General features: G+C 40.8%; 1 protein-coding gene across 8 annotated transcripts in view; it reads right to left on the bottom strand.

The window, feature by feature from the left end:
* The window catches only part of nbeab (neurobeachin b), a 201,929-nt gene that overhangs the window by 45,479 nt on the left and 141,387 nt on the right, over window positions 1-15,063 (bottom strand). The gene's annotated exons all lie outside the window — the stretch shown is intronic.

Below are 15,063 nucleotides of genomic sequence, written 5' to 3'. Positions count from 1 at the left end.
TGCTTGACACCTCTGCAACCCCCAACTCAAACAGTTGTCATAGAGACAGCACGGCCCTGAGGAGGCAGCGTGCTGACTGGAGGGGGATAGAAAAGAAGGGAGGTGCGATGGAAGGACTACTAGGAGCTGGAGGCCAGCAGCAGTTCACTGGGAAGCAGGTTATCTTTTATGCCCCCTCCCACTCTGTAGCCAGATGTTGTGGAAGCAGTCTTCTGAGTGCAATGCTGAAAGGCAAGTGATACAGATAAGCATCATGGGGAGACTACAACAGCTTACTCCATCAAAAGACTAGTGAGGTGTTATGTGAATACAAATTAAGTTATTCATATGTCTAGAGCCTCTGAATGGTTTGTCAGTTTTAGTACAGTCTTTATTCATTAAACTAATTTCTTGTTTTAATTTACCAGTAGCTTGTGAATTCTCCATCTTTATATCATGCATTATAAAATAATACTGTAACTATAACAGCCATGGAAGCAATAAAACATAGTGCAGGTTCGTAAGTATTGAAACATATATAAACAACTGTAATATTCGGTCTCAAAATTGGTTTTCAATGAAATATTTTAGCGCGGGCTGTTTTTGGTTAACCAGCTAACGCAAACATTTTGCTGCCATGACAAAATACAGGGCAAAGGGCCAGCTGTCAACAAAAGAGAGGCTAAAGAGGAGAAAAAAAGAGCCGATTTCAAACGGCCCAGATCAAAAAATTTGTCATAACAACAAAGCTTTGGTCTAAACCAACACGCAGGGGCCCCTGTAGACTTGGGGATTTGACAAAGCCCAGCCCTCATTTTTGGAGGCCCAGCTGTAAAAAATGCCATTTAATGAACCTGTCTGCTGAAGCTGTCCCCTGCCTGTCAGAGGTGTCAGCCAGTGACAAGCGCTGGGGACGGCCGCCTCCAGTCACAGACAGGCCTGCCAGCTGGAGACTTCGGCCCCAATCTAATCACGCCACCAGGAAGGGACCGGCGCTCTGCTCTTGGTCTGTCACGCTCAGGGCTGGGGGAGCGGTGAGAGGGTGGGTGAAGGGGTCTGGTGTGGCCGACAAGCACAGCCTTTTGTTTCCACACAGGTCCCTCCATGCAGGCTCATTAGGAGGCACAGGCGCATGCGCTACTTTACCAGCTGCAGCATATATCCCTATCCTGTATAATAGCCATAATGCAATTTAACAACTCTCTGCTTGTTTTACGTTATTCCTTCTCTCTGGTTTCCCTGATGTGACAGAGGGCAGGCCGCGTTCTGCACGGAGAACATCATAGGAGAAAAAAAGAAAATATTTTGACAGATGAGATGAGGAGAGGCACAGGTGACACCAGTGTTTAGGCTGAAACTCATATATAATAATGTGCAGATGCTCACACGGAGCACATCATGTTTATAAGCGACAAGAAGCCACTCCATGTATGGAAATAGATTCGAATCATATTTGACTTCTGAATAGCTTTACCCCCACATTGACTGAGACACAATGACAGATGTTATTAATAAATCTAACGAAGCATTTTCTTTAAAACCTGATGCAATTTTCTCCCATACGGAACAATCTACACCCCCCTCCACTCCATTTACACCAAAATAGGAAAATATTATAATTCAGTGAGACCTCCAAGCCAGCATGACTGATATATTTATATGAGACTGTGGAGCATACTGACAACCTGGTATCACAGCACCTCTGCTGCATTCTTCTCAGATTTGTCTAATAGGCTTCCACTATAAAGCCTCACAACTGCATGGTCCCAGGCGGCCATAGAGAACAGTGAAGTGGAAGAATAAGGGGAGGATACGAGAGGCAGTTTCATTTTGAGTGATATGACTACTCCCCGAGGAGCAAGTGGGATGGATTTCACACATGGCAATTTGGAGGATCAGCACACACTGCATATACTGTATTCAATGGCTGACCCCAGGCAATATGGGCCAAATCTGTGAAGAGGTTGAGGAGCCAGAGAAGGCACAGAGAAAGCACGAAGCCTAGTAACAGGGAGAGCAGAGAACAACTCTGAGTTAAGTGGGAGATCATTGCCAGCCTAAGACAACATGGAAGACTGGGCAAAAAAAGAAATAAATCAATAAAAATGAAATAATGTTTATAAAAAATTGCCCAAGTCGTCCACTAATCTATATCTAAATTAAAAAGGAAAAAGAAAAGTGAAAAAGAAAAGCAAGCCTTGCATAGACTGTGTTATAGCTAGCATGTACATATGTTTCCCATACTTGCTTAGATGGCAAAATATCACCCCCTGAGATTTCCCTCCAACCCAAAACAACAAAAATGACTCGAAAAATGCAAAAGCCACAAAACACATTATCACAGACAGTTGTTTGTGATCAGCAGAAAGTAGTTTCTATGAATACACAAAATAGTTTGAAATGTAAAATATTTCCTGAATAAAACCATATGCACAAAAAATAACTTTGACAGTTTTTTTTAAGTTTGCAAAGCCAAAGCCAAACTCCACGTTTTTATTTTAACTTTAATCCCTTTTACATCCTGCAAAGATTCATAATATATGCCTGAGCATCAAAGCATGTTTTTATCTGATCTGTCCTTAATGTGACAACTGTTATGAAGTGTAGAAATACAAAAAATGTAAAAGATTCCCCCAGATTATTAAAAAAGAAAAAGAGCGAAAGAGAGAAAAAAATACACGTAGTGCCTCTCCGAGAGACCCGTATCTCAACTTCAATAAAGTAGCAGGCTTCTAATGCAGGTATTGGGAGAAAACAAGATACAGATTTGCATAATCAGTGTCACTATACATTTGGGTGGTAGCTGGAGTGTGGCAAGATGACACAGCTCTGGTGCTCTGGCAAGACCAGTGGGATAAAGGAGATGAATATGCATTAAATATGCTGGCAGTTCACTGCCCAAAATGTCCAGCCAAGTTTGTCAATAACATTCATGTCAGAGATAGTATTTCACGCAGATTAGCAGACCCTGCAGTGCTGTCTTCAACGCTGCCATGGTAGGACAGGTGGGAGGAGCCCCTGGTGCAATATGCAATCGTGTCTTAAAGAGTAAAAGCTCAGCCTATGTGGAAACATAAAGCCCCAAGAAATCCAATGGGTAAAGAAAAAAAAAGAGTAACTTAGGCTTGTGGTTCTCTGCAGCAGTGATAGAAAGTCTGGCATCAAGCCACCAGAAGGTTTGGCGGTTATAAGAAACAAATCATTCTAAAGTGTGGTATGAGCCCTCTTTAAATTACATATACGTTTAAATATAGTGTTGTTTCTTTTTAGATTTTAGATCTAGTTGGATGCCTTGTGATTGAAGCCTGATGGTGACGCCATGTTTACACTTTTGCTACTTTTATTCAAGACTACAAAGTGGGAATACAATATTTTAAAAAAAATACATAAAATGAATGCAATTCCTGATAAAATCACAGTTTTATGTGGATCATATTCTTATTGTCTTATTGTCTAATTTCATTTTATATCAGGATTCAGTTTGTTAGGAGACTATCAAAAGTTTGGAACATGTGTAGGAGGGAGCAAGTTTGAGAACAAAATGCTTGCACTCTTTGGAAATCAAAGGAGATCAGGCTGTAATTTAGCATTCAAGCTAACATGAGTTATCTTTGTACAAGTGTTACTATAATGAAAAAAATGTGCTTAAGAATTTTCTATGAAATATGTTTACTGCCTACATGATTGTAATTTATGAGCAAAACATTTAATTTCCTGGGTTTGTTTGTGAGCAAGCAAACGATAGAATACAACATTTAAAGCTTCGTATGGAAAATGATCACGGTCAAATGGTGAGCCACCCATAGCCACATCCACAAACATACTTAGTCAGCACATCATCCAGATAAAAAGCTTTGGGGATGCTTTCACTAAGGAGCTTGAGAGAAGGGATGCAGTCATTTGGTGTTGGGTCTTTTCAGCAAGCTTTTCCTAATGGGACGTTTTCAGGGACTTGTCAGCCTTAAGATGACTGAAATCTTCCTGGCCTGGGTACCAGCTTCATCTGGCTGCCACTGAGACTGCCAAGCTGATCGCTTTAAATTCTACTTTTCTTTCCCTCTTTTTTTTCTTTCTTTCTTTCTTTCTTTCTTTTTTTTTTTGTTTATGTGTGGGAGGAATAGGGGCTCAGAGCAAGACAGAGAAAAAGAAAAGAATAAGATGAGGATGGAGAGGCAGAGACAGAGGAGAAGAGGGACAGAAAGAGCAAGTGGTTAGACGAGAGGGCCTGATGAGCAATGAGCGCCTCACTCGTCCTCAATTAATCTTGTCTTTCTACCTTTGCTTTGGCGCTTCCCTTGGCACCAAGGTAATAATGACACCCTCATCCATTATCCTTTTATCCCCCTTATTCACAGGGAATTGCTTAATAATATGTTACAGATTCGTCCTCCTTCATATAATTCTTTCTGTCATTCGCAGTATATCATCTGGAAAACACACAGCCCCCTTTCTGCTGGACGCTGTTTGAGGATTATCGCGGGTGACACCTTCGGGATGCAGCCAGAATCTGGAGCATCATTTTTTCAGCCATAAAGTGGAATTACCCTGACTTATCTGTCATTGCCAAAAGCACAACAAGCCATTCAGGGCCAAAGCAAAGGTGGAACAGGTTCTTATCGGCTTCTCTGAACGAGAGGGCTTGTAAATTTATGCTAATGAGGGCCTTTGTCATCCAGGCTCACCCCTTGGGGCTGAACGGGACTTGCAAGGGATGATAATCTGGCTGTTGAGTGCACTAGATAATTTGTACTTTATCCTCATGTAATTATATAGTTTAAATCTTTTTACCAATGCTAATCCTTCAACACGAGGAAGTGTCTTAGCCGTGTCCATGGTTCTTAGCAGCACTAGTTAGCGTGCATCTGACTCCCTCATAAAATCACGTAGGAGGAGTGCAGCGCTGATATAATTACTCTGACTTTCTGTAGCCTGTGCTGTGAATCCTCCTATCATTTTGATCCACCTTAGCAGCCAGGCAGTAAGCCAAGCTAGCAGCCTGGGGGTGTGGGAGACAACACAGGGAAAGGTGAAAACATTGTAGCCTGACTGAAGAGCTCTTTCCATTTTTTGTCAAGAGTAGAAAAAAATGACAGGGTGAAGAGGAAAATGAGGTAAAATTAGTAAAAGTAAGTGCAGTAGGGCAGCTTCGCAGAGCTTTTGAGGTCCCTCTGCTGTCCAGTGGGACTCCTCGCCATCTCTCGTGCCTGCCAAAGCCGACAGCCCCTGACAAGCTGCTTGGCGTGTTGTAATTTGACTAATTACACTGGATTAGACCATATTAATGCAAGCTGTTTTCTCCAGGGTCATTGACCCACCCAGTGTGTCCCTTGCTGGCTTTCCTCAATTCTGCGTAAACAAAAGAATCTCAAGAAAATAAAGCAGATTTTTTAAATAAGCTTTGAACATGTATCAATTTAACTGATGTTATTTTTATAATGGGAGAGACTGCTACAAAGCATCCACAGCATAGAAACTGTGAGATGCAGACTGCACTTTCCTGGGGCACATCATCACAATGTTCTTTGATAACAAACCAAATCTTTCTCCTCCTGCTTTGACTCTTTGCATGGAAAAAAAAGAATCTCAGAGAGGTACCATAGTTCATGAGATTTTTACAGAAACAGAAGGGGTTGGGAGTTACTAAGAATGGCATCAAAAAGCAGACAACAAGGAAAATGTAACTTTGAATTTTGCGATTTTGACTTTTAATTTCCGAAAAATATCAGGACGAAATGTGAGTAATGAGGCACTGTGAGGTTTAGCTATGTGTTCAAATGTCTTCCTAGGGACATTGCGTTTTGAAATCTAAAAGGAAATAAAAGACACATTATTTCATCTGGAAATAATACTCAGAGAACCAAAAAGCATACTTAATTGTATGAAGACTGATGGGGAACCAACTCATTTGCATTTGTAAAAATCCACAAAGAAAGAGGGGAAATGAGCCATACGATATGTGTGTTTTAATACAAATGCTCTCTCAATTGTACCAAATCAATTTGAATTCCACACAATAGAGAGGCAGCTTCACTGTTTGTATGTGTTCCTCTGCCTTGAACACGGTGTAATAATAGTCTTAAACCATGTGTTATAAAGACAGAATACCAAAGAGGCTTACAGCCTTAGTTTCATGAAACATTTAGGTAAAAGTTCCAAAGGCTGAGGATGATGAAAGAAGGTAAGCTTGAAAATGGGCTTCTGGGATCCACAGCCCTTATTGTACAGAAGTCACATCAAATTAATGCTGAGGGCCATTTGCAGCCTTTCTTCTGCTGAGCTTTTCAGAACGGATTAAGCTATGAAAACTCAGAAATTACTAAAGCACCTATTAGGCATTAAGCTTACCCTTTCTTCTCTTTCCCTTTGAAAGTCATTGAATGTGCTTCACTTCACTTGTAACACAATTCACAAGTTGTTTGCATACTTGAAAGAATAGCAATTTGATGAAATTTGTCCTCTGAAATGTATATTTTAGACTTGCTTCTTACTATTTCTTATCAGGAGAAAATGTTTACCTCTATACACATTTTACACCGTTTACCCTTGTTTTACCCAGTTATTTGTTACTTTACAAAACTGCATATTATACAAATTCATCCTGCAGTTTCACATAGCGGTGTAAGCATTTTGCTGATAGTTTCAGTGTTTTCGCACTGGAGAAGAGCTGCTACTGCTGGCTTTCTCTCAGGCTTTCTGCACCCTGCTTTGCTCTCTGAATGCTTCTTCAAAGAAGCGCGGGGAGTGCATGAATTGTAATTATGGCTCCTAAAAGGATTCAAGAGCAACCGAACGATGGCACTTGAGAAACAGGTCGTGTGGAGTTAAACGGCTGTCAGACACTCAAAGCACAGCAGCATGTGAACAAACCCACAAAGGCTGGACAAGTCCACTTTTAGGGCCCTCCTGCCCATTTTTTCTCTTGGGAGGGAGGGGGGGGGGATTAAAGATCAACTAAGTCCCAACTAAAGACCCATATAGCTTTTCCTCATCTTCACTCAAATTCAAGTTTTCAAGAAGGTTCCCGTTTTCCAAGTATGAAACTCAACCTGAAAACAGTAACAACTAGTTCAAGAGCTGTTTAGATTTGACTCAAAGATTTTTAATCAGGGAAAATATTAACTTATAAACAGGCTATTATACAGAAAAAATAAATCTTCTTACATTTCAAGGTAAATGAAACAGCAGGAGTGCAGCATATGAGAAGGAGAAGCAGACGTGTGAGAGATCAGGTAATTGGTACCACCTGAGAAACCACTGTAACCACAGTGTCAGATTATCCGACAATCTAGGCTTCACAATTATGGAAAGTATCATCTGCGCTCCCCAAACAGCTTCAATGACTCACCAGGGCACAGGACCCCTCGCTTCACATTAAAGAGACCAGCCTTCAGTCAGGACCTTCAGGAACTTCAGCCCCAGCCTACTCCCTGAAAGCACCCTTAAAGAAACCAACCTGCAGCGTGAAGTCCCTATGCATGACCCTTATTAAACTCCTAATTGGATTGAGAGCCACTAAGAAAAAAAAATTCAACATTGTTCATTCAGCTGAGATTTTCTTTAACATTCCTTCCAGTAGTTTGCTCCTTCAACAATAACATTCAAACTCGTGTCACTGAAAACCTTTTTTTTTCCTTTTCAAAACACAAGCAGATTTTTTTTAAAATAGGAGTATAGGCAAAACCTTATTCACCTTTTTTTTCATGATGTTCAGAGCACTATTTGATTTTCACAGGGTGCAAGTGACAGGCTGAAACAAAGCTCAGGGATGCCCATTGTAAAGCCTTTCATTGTTGTAATGGTTTTAAAATGGCTACAAGCAGGGCCCTATTCACTAGTGACCAGGCTACTTCACTCTCATGTTTATATCCAGGACAAACTGTGGACTAAGTGGGAACTCTGGAGTCAGCTGACAAGTTTACTCATACCTGGAGTGCTGGACTATCAGTGCCTACAGAGGTTCCCTCCACATTTACACTAATTATAGAGAATAAATAGTTCCATAACAACAACATCAATCAAGTTCATTATGAAAAACAGCATAATGACAATAATTACAATAATATCTCATTAAGAAAAAGAATAAGAGACAGGGGAGAATTAATAGCAGACAGGTGTACAACACACTGCAATTATGGAACCTGAAATTAGTTCATTGCCTCGAGGCAAACACAAGAGAAAGGGAAGGTTGTGTGCGCGTGTGTGTTGGTTGGTGGGGGGCTGGTTTTAGGGCTGGGAGTAGGACTGATAGAGGGAGGCTCACTGACAAAAAAAGGAATTGCAAATAAGCAAACAAAAATGTCTTAAATGTGTAAATTAGAGAGAAAAATAAGAGGGAAAAGCAGCTTTTCCCTGCAGACTGGTTCCTTAGATGAGAAAGGAGCAGCGAAACGTGATCAAGGGGAGCCGTGGAGCGGTGCGGCAGGCGTCAAGATGAGCACTCAGCCAGCGAGTGGCAGCTTCTCCTTTTCCAGTCAATCATTCATTACAGAGCCAAGTGCTGTGGAGGAGTGCCTCCTCTTTTTGACCTATCATATTACTGCCTCTGTAAACTCCTAATCCCCCCCTTCGTTAGATGGTGTCAACAGCCGACATGCTCACTCCCTGCCGCTGCACTCCCTGCTCAGACACCTCCCAAGCCCTGCCAAGACCACAGAATTGACACTCTAATAAAATCGTTTGAAATTTAACGAGGTAGAACAGCATAACTTTATCCGTCTTTCTGGTACTCTTACCCACCTTTTCGACTCGTTTTTTTTTTGTAAATCGTTTGAAAGATGCACAGAAAAATCATTGACTAATTAGTTAACTTTGACATTTTGTTTCACTATAAATTTTAGATACATTTAACTGTAAACAACCTTTAAAAAGTCCTGACTTTAGGTCTTCAATCTTTTATTGGCTGGACTGAGAGGCCAGTCATTTTTTTTTCTTTTTTGCCTTGAGGCTGTTTCTAAGCAGGTGAAAGCCTGAAGGCAGGAACCTGCACATCAGCACTTCTTCGTCCATCATGACTCTTTCATGGCGACCCCATCTCCCGAGCTTCTCTAATAGAGCCCAGTGAGATGACTACAATAATGAGTCCAACAGATAAAAGCCCAGCAGGACAAAGCAACATTCAGATACATCTTCACATACACACCGGCACAAATCTGGGAGTATCTCTGCAAATTTTGTTATAAAAGTAAACAAAAGAATCAGGCACATGGTGCAAAGCAGGAAACCAGATGAAATATCTGTGTTTTGGCTGAACTCCAAAACTAATTTTTCTAGCAATTAATAAAGCCATGCAGATCACAAACAACAGAAAACAATCAAGTTCATTACAGGAGCGTCCAAACATATCACAGCTGTCCTTCACACACTGACCCTTTTAAAGAAAAATATTAAAAACATGCACACAGTCCAACAGATCCAAGTGCATATGGGTTTAGGTAGGGTCCCAATTTAAGCTGACAGATACCAGATAGCAGATACTCAAGGAAATGACAGCACAGATTTAGGATGGTTCTGAGTTTAGCTGAATGTGACAGTGCCGCAACAAAACTATTAAACATGAGTGAAGGCGAGTAATGCTAATATTCTTTATTTCTTAATAACATGTAGCACATAAGCCTTTGTAGTCAGTCAGGATCTTAAAATATTGCACCTTATTGGGGGTATATATGCAAATTGGTGAGATAAACTTTGTCACACCTACCACGTAACATGGTTTAAGGGATGTTAATTACCGTATAAAATAAGCAATTGGCATCCGGCCCCATATGTCCCACTTTTTGGGTGAGGAAGATGGAAATGAGGTGGGGTAGATTCGATTGTGACATACTCGCCGTCTGTGCTCCACAATGTGTGCCTTTGCCAGTAACAGGCTAATATTCAGCAGAGCTCACCACCACCAGAACTAATGAAAGTAGACAAAATGTCTCTGCTGCCATCTTTGTCTAGCATCCGCTCAGGGTGAGCCTCCCTCTTTCCCTCCTCTCCTTTTCACCTCCCCTCTTTCCCCTTGCTCTTGAAGGGAGGGTGACAGCAGCATAAAATGGTGGCGAGCAAATGTGCCTTCCATGTGGCAGCAGCGGTGGGGGTGACAGGCCAGGCTGAGGCCAGTGCTATCAGCAGTGCATGGCTGTTGCTTTGAACAAGCTGGATGGTCGCCATGGAGGATCAGGGTAGAGCTCATGAAACGCCAGCAGTTGCAAACAAAAGCATCTCAATATCAAATCAAGAAAAAGACCAGCCACCCTTGAGAGAAAACTGCTAGGTCTTTGATGAATGGAAACTTTGCTGTTTACTGACACTTGTTAATAAGTGACCGCACATCACACCATTATTCTGGTTTGTTTTACGGCCTTTAAACAAAACTGATTCAAAAAACTGCATTTACTGACATTGTATTTATTATTCAGATTTTTTCACTGTGTTGTAATTTTAATTTAATATATAAAATATTTATATATGACTTACAGAACATCTAGGCATACTTAAAACTACTGAACAAAGCAAACTCACTTCATCCAGCAATTAGTGCTTGAGTCTTTCAGGGGGTTGTTATTTAACCCAGAGCTCTGAGGATGATGAAGCAAGGGCATAAATCACAGAGTGAAACAAGGCAGACTCCTCGATTCATTAATGGAAATGATCTGTCAATATGCTGGAGTCAATTCACACGTGTCAGCTGGGCTCAGCACACAATGGCCCAGCCAACTTATGAACTCCCTGCACCACTCCAACGAGTCCATAAAACAACTGGCAACGCCGCTGGGGAGCACCCCGAGACACCACCCTCTTGCACAGACCACCAGATGACACAGATGGGGCGAAACCAAACAAAGACGAGAGTCCCTTTGTACAAAGACGGACCCCTTTCAAAAGCCATTCATGCAACAAATTGGGGAAATCTGGCCATGCAGCACTTTGGGCTTGCTCTTTTATTAGCATGAGCCTTACGTCACAGTAAGTGAAATCAGATTTATGGCTCTCTGCTACAAAAAGTGGTTAAAATTAAGCGCAATTTTAAGAAATAAAGAAATAAAGCTAAGTTAACAACAGTTTGTTATCCAGGAACAGCTTGTTCTGCTCTAACTGAACCACGGTGTAACGAGCCGAGTCACTTTTTAAAAAATTACATTTTGCTGCATTGCACAACAACAACCAAAGCATCAGCTAAAGAACCGCTAATGAGGAAAGCTACACAAAGGCAATGCTGAGCCTTGCTTTCATGTCTTCTCCTCTGGCGCTGATGGATTATTTGGCTAAATATAGAGCTAAAACATGACATAATTTTTATTGTCAAATCATCTTGACAAGCTTGTAAGCAAATGTAACTTCAGACTTCGCGTTCACTGCATCAGATAGAGGTGCAGATATCACTGATTCTTCGCACTCACGGGGAATAATACCTATTAATAACAGCCATGCACAAGGTACTGTAGGGGTAACTTTAAACAGCTTCAAGCTTTAGCACTTTCAAAGAAGGCCCATCAGTTATGGAGGTTTATTTCCATGTAGGTCATTAAGTATGAGCACACAAGCTTTCTCTTGTTAGTCCCTCTGCATTTTTCTTTTCTTGTTCTTTCTCAGCTGCACACTGGTGCTTCTGCAGCAATCTGCATAGAAAGACATTTGTCATCATTAGCCCTGCTCTGACAGTTGGCACCCGGTACCTCAGATCTCTAAGACTGGCAATTATGAACCCTTCATCCCTTATTTAGGCAACATCACCTAATTTCATCACAGGCCTCACCAACAGCATTTGATTACCAACACCCCCAAACCTGCAATATGCCCTCGATTCTTGCATTTCCTTTGTTTTGTGCTTTGGTGTACTCCTACTCCCAGATCACATGACACGTGGGAGAGAGTCGAGTTCATTCAATCTGAGATTTGAAATTACTTATCATACACAAGGGCCGTACAGAGGCCCGCATATGAGCATCATGGGGTCAGTGGGCAGATGATTACAGCACCCACTTTTAGACGGTAGACATCTTGCAGACATTAAGATTAATCACAGCGTTGTTGCTGAATGGCTGCCTTTAAGCACAAACAAGGTGGAAATCAACAATAAAGCAAAAACAAAGCAGCTAAACAGAAATGAAAATAAGTGCATGCTAACATATAAACTGTTCAAGTCTTTATGACCTAAACAAATCCAGTTTCTAGAAATCAACAATAGGAACTCATGTAGAATAAAGTAATAAAAACCAGGTGCCCTAGTTTCCAACACACGAAATGTTTAACAACAAAATACCAACTGCAAACTGCATGCTGATAAAGCGCAGCAGCACTGTCACTGCATCTGGCCAAATGCATAAAATGTGTATGAAAAGGTGTGCCGAGCATTACGTAAGATTGTATGTTCGTTTTAGTAACACAAACCAGGCATTTCTCTGGATTGTTACTTTGGCAAACAAACTTGAATTGTATATATATATATGCAAAATTCATGCAAATACATGCATGTAATTTATCAGCGAGTCTGACAAGCGTACCATATTGCAGAGGGGAGGGGTGAAGGGCCAACTGAAGCTGAGACAATCAATTAAGTTTTATAATTTACACTTTTCTTCATCTCTCTTTTCTCAGAATGCTCCATCAAACCAATACATTTGGTTATTTCTGTGTGCTGAAGCTTACTGCGAACAATGCCTGTTGAGGTTACCGCTAGAGGGTCTCCGGGTGCCCTCTGGCCATGTGCTCCAGCTTCCTGACTTATCCAAATGAGGCTGCTAATACACAGCGGAGAATAAAACAAATGAATGGACACAATCCAAAGGGGGTCCACAGTGAGGCTCCAGGCCCCAAAATTAACTGGCCTCCTACAGAGACACCATATTGCGTGGAATAATAATGCTCCATTATTAAAAATCCCAATGACAATTTCATTTTGTGACAAACAAAATTACAGAAAAATGTGTCAAAGTGAGTGACCATCCCATGAGTATATTATTTCTCACAGTTTGAGGTCCAGCTATGTCACATAGCCGAAGTGCCACTGCTTTTAATCTGATCTGTACAAACAGATGCCATCCTCTTAAGTCCACTTTGGCTAATCCGTACATTAAATCGGGAGCTAGCTGGTTGAATTCCCTTTGTGTGGGAATACTGCTTGAGAGAGTCGTTTTTCAGACTAAAAAAACCCCAGAAACCTAATGAAATTACATGTGTCAGACTTTAGTTGTGTAACTAGATTTTTAATAAAACATCATTCACAATTACAACGTCAGTAAGAGGATTGCTCACCACAGAAATCTTGATCCAGTTTGTGGATCGTATTATTAGGTAATGCAAAAAATTGAGCTGAAACACACACGTGTGATTCTTTAAAACTCTGTGAACAGAGCATTGATTGCTATTTTCCCAATTTAAACTAATTTTCAAAATAATTTTTAATGCATGATGCTGCATAGTGTTTTATGCATGTGTGGTAAATAATACATATCTATACAGCAGCGTAAAGCACGCAAATGACTCTGGCGTCACTTGGTACAACATGATTTCCAGTCACTCAAAGCGGCACTCATCTGATCAAAGGCCAATTATGCAATCAGACGAGTACCACTGAACTTATGCCCATTTATGTTAATATGATGATCGGTCTTTCTAGAAGAAAGGAGAAAAAAAAAAAAGGAGAAAAAATGCATGAGTGTAGAGGCATGCTCTTTGAAAACAAAGAGGCCTTCAAAACAGGGTCACATGCTTGTGCAAAATTAGGGGAAGTAGAAGTCATTGTATTGATTTACACAATCATGCATGTATTTTGCTCGGTCAGAAATAGGCCTGTGCTGGAATCAGAGCCCCATATATCACATTGGAGGGCCTTCAATAGCCTAGCGGCATGGTGAATGAAGCAACAAAGATTGCAATGTAGTAATGGTAAAGATATGGGTAAGGAGACTGAATTGTCTTAGGCTAGACCTGACAACTGCTGGGACTGTCATGGGACTGCAGAGCAGGTTGAGTTACTGTGAGATCTGTGCAACCACATGCTTTAGATTAAGAGGTGATAATCTCAATGAAAATCCTTGCTTCTATCACGCATAGGGACGAAAACTGGAGTACAAACTCAAGAGGTGCAACTGGATTCTGAGGTATCTCACTTGGAGAAAGATAGCCTGGAAAGTGAGCCTAGTCTGGTTTCAATAAAGAACAAGTACCTGCTGAGCTGCAGACAGTGGGAGAGAGTGAGAGAAAAGACTATCAAAGCCCGAGAGGGGAAGACTTTTAGCTACCTCTCACCACATGAAAACGTTCAATAACGTCCTCTACAGTCACCAGAAATATGTCAATAAGAATAAAACATTTAAGTTGTAAAATGTAGTTAAAGTTACCACAGTTAAATGTGGTGAAAACTAGAATAAAATAATATTGTTATCATTTAGTGTTAGCTAGTCTCAAACGACTGTATTTAAAGAAAGTAAAAAATAAAAAGAAATCTACCCAAATCTGTAATTTCTGCCTAGTAACAGTGTGAAATTATCACAGAGGTTTACCAAGCAGCTACTGGCAGTGTGTTCATGACAGGCTGTGCTGATAATGGGAGTCACCTATCTATCAAGGTCCTTCGTGCACACACGCCACCTCCCGCTCAGCTGCATCCATGTAGTTAGAGCTGGAACTGACGAGCAGCGGTTTGCCCTCATAATGTCTGGTTGTGTGCAGTTCAGGCTAGAGCAGAGATGAGTGTAAATGACTTTTTGTTGCTTATCTGATCCACGCAGCATCATCTTTTTGAAGTCGTCTTCAAAGCGTGCACTGTATTGTGAGATGGAGTGCCAGTGCAATGATGAGAGCCAGAAGAGGGTTTAGTGCAGATGTAAGCTCACTTTATTGAGGGTCATGGCACTGTGTATAAAATGCACATACACATGATAATTATTTTGTTTATATTTACTTTTTTTATTTTTTATTTTCAAAATATTGCAACTGTTTATTTTTTTTTTTTTTGGGGGGGGGGGGGGCTGGTATACTATGCTTGTTGAAAAAAAGTACCTCTATTTGAGAATGCAGTATTCATGTAAAATATTTTATTTATTTAAAATATTATTGACATGTACCATCAACACAACTAACAAATAATAACTCTGA

Source organism: Haplochromis burtoni, unplaced genomic scaffold (assembly GCF_018398535.1).
Source record: "Haplochromis burtoni strain Fernald_Lab_line unplaced genomic scaffold, NCSU_Asbu1 Contig_36, whole genome shotgun sequence".
Taxonomy (NCBI): domain Eukaryota; kingdom Metazoa; phylum Chordata; class Actinopteri; order Cichliformes; family Cichlidae; genus Haplochromis; species Haplochromis burtoni.
This window is presented reverse-complemented; position numbering and strand designations above follow the sequence as displayed.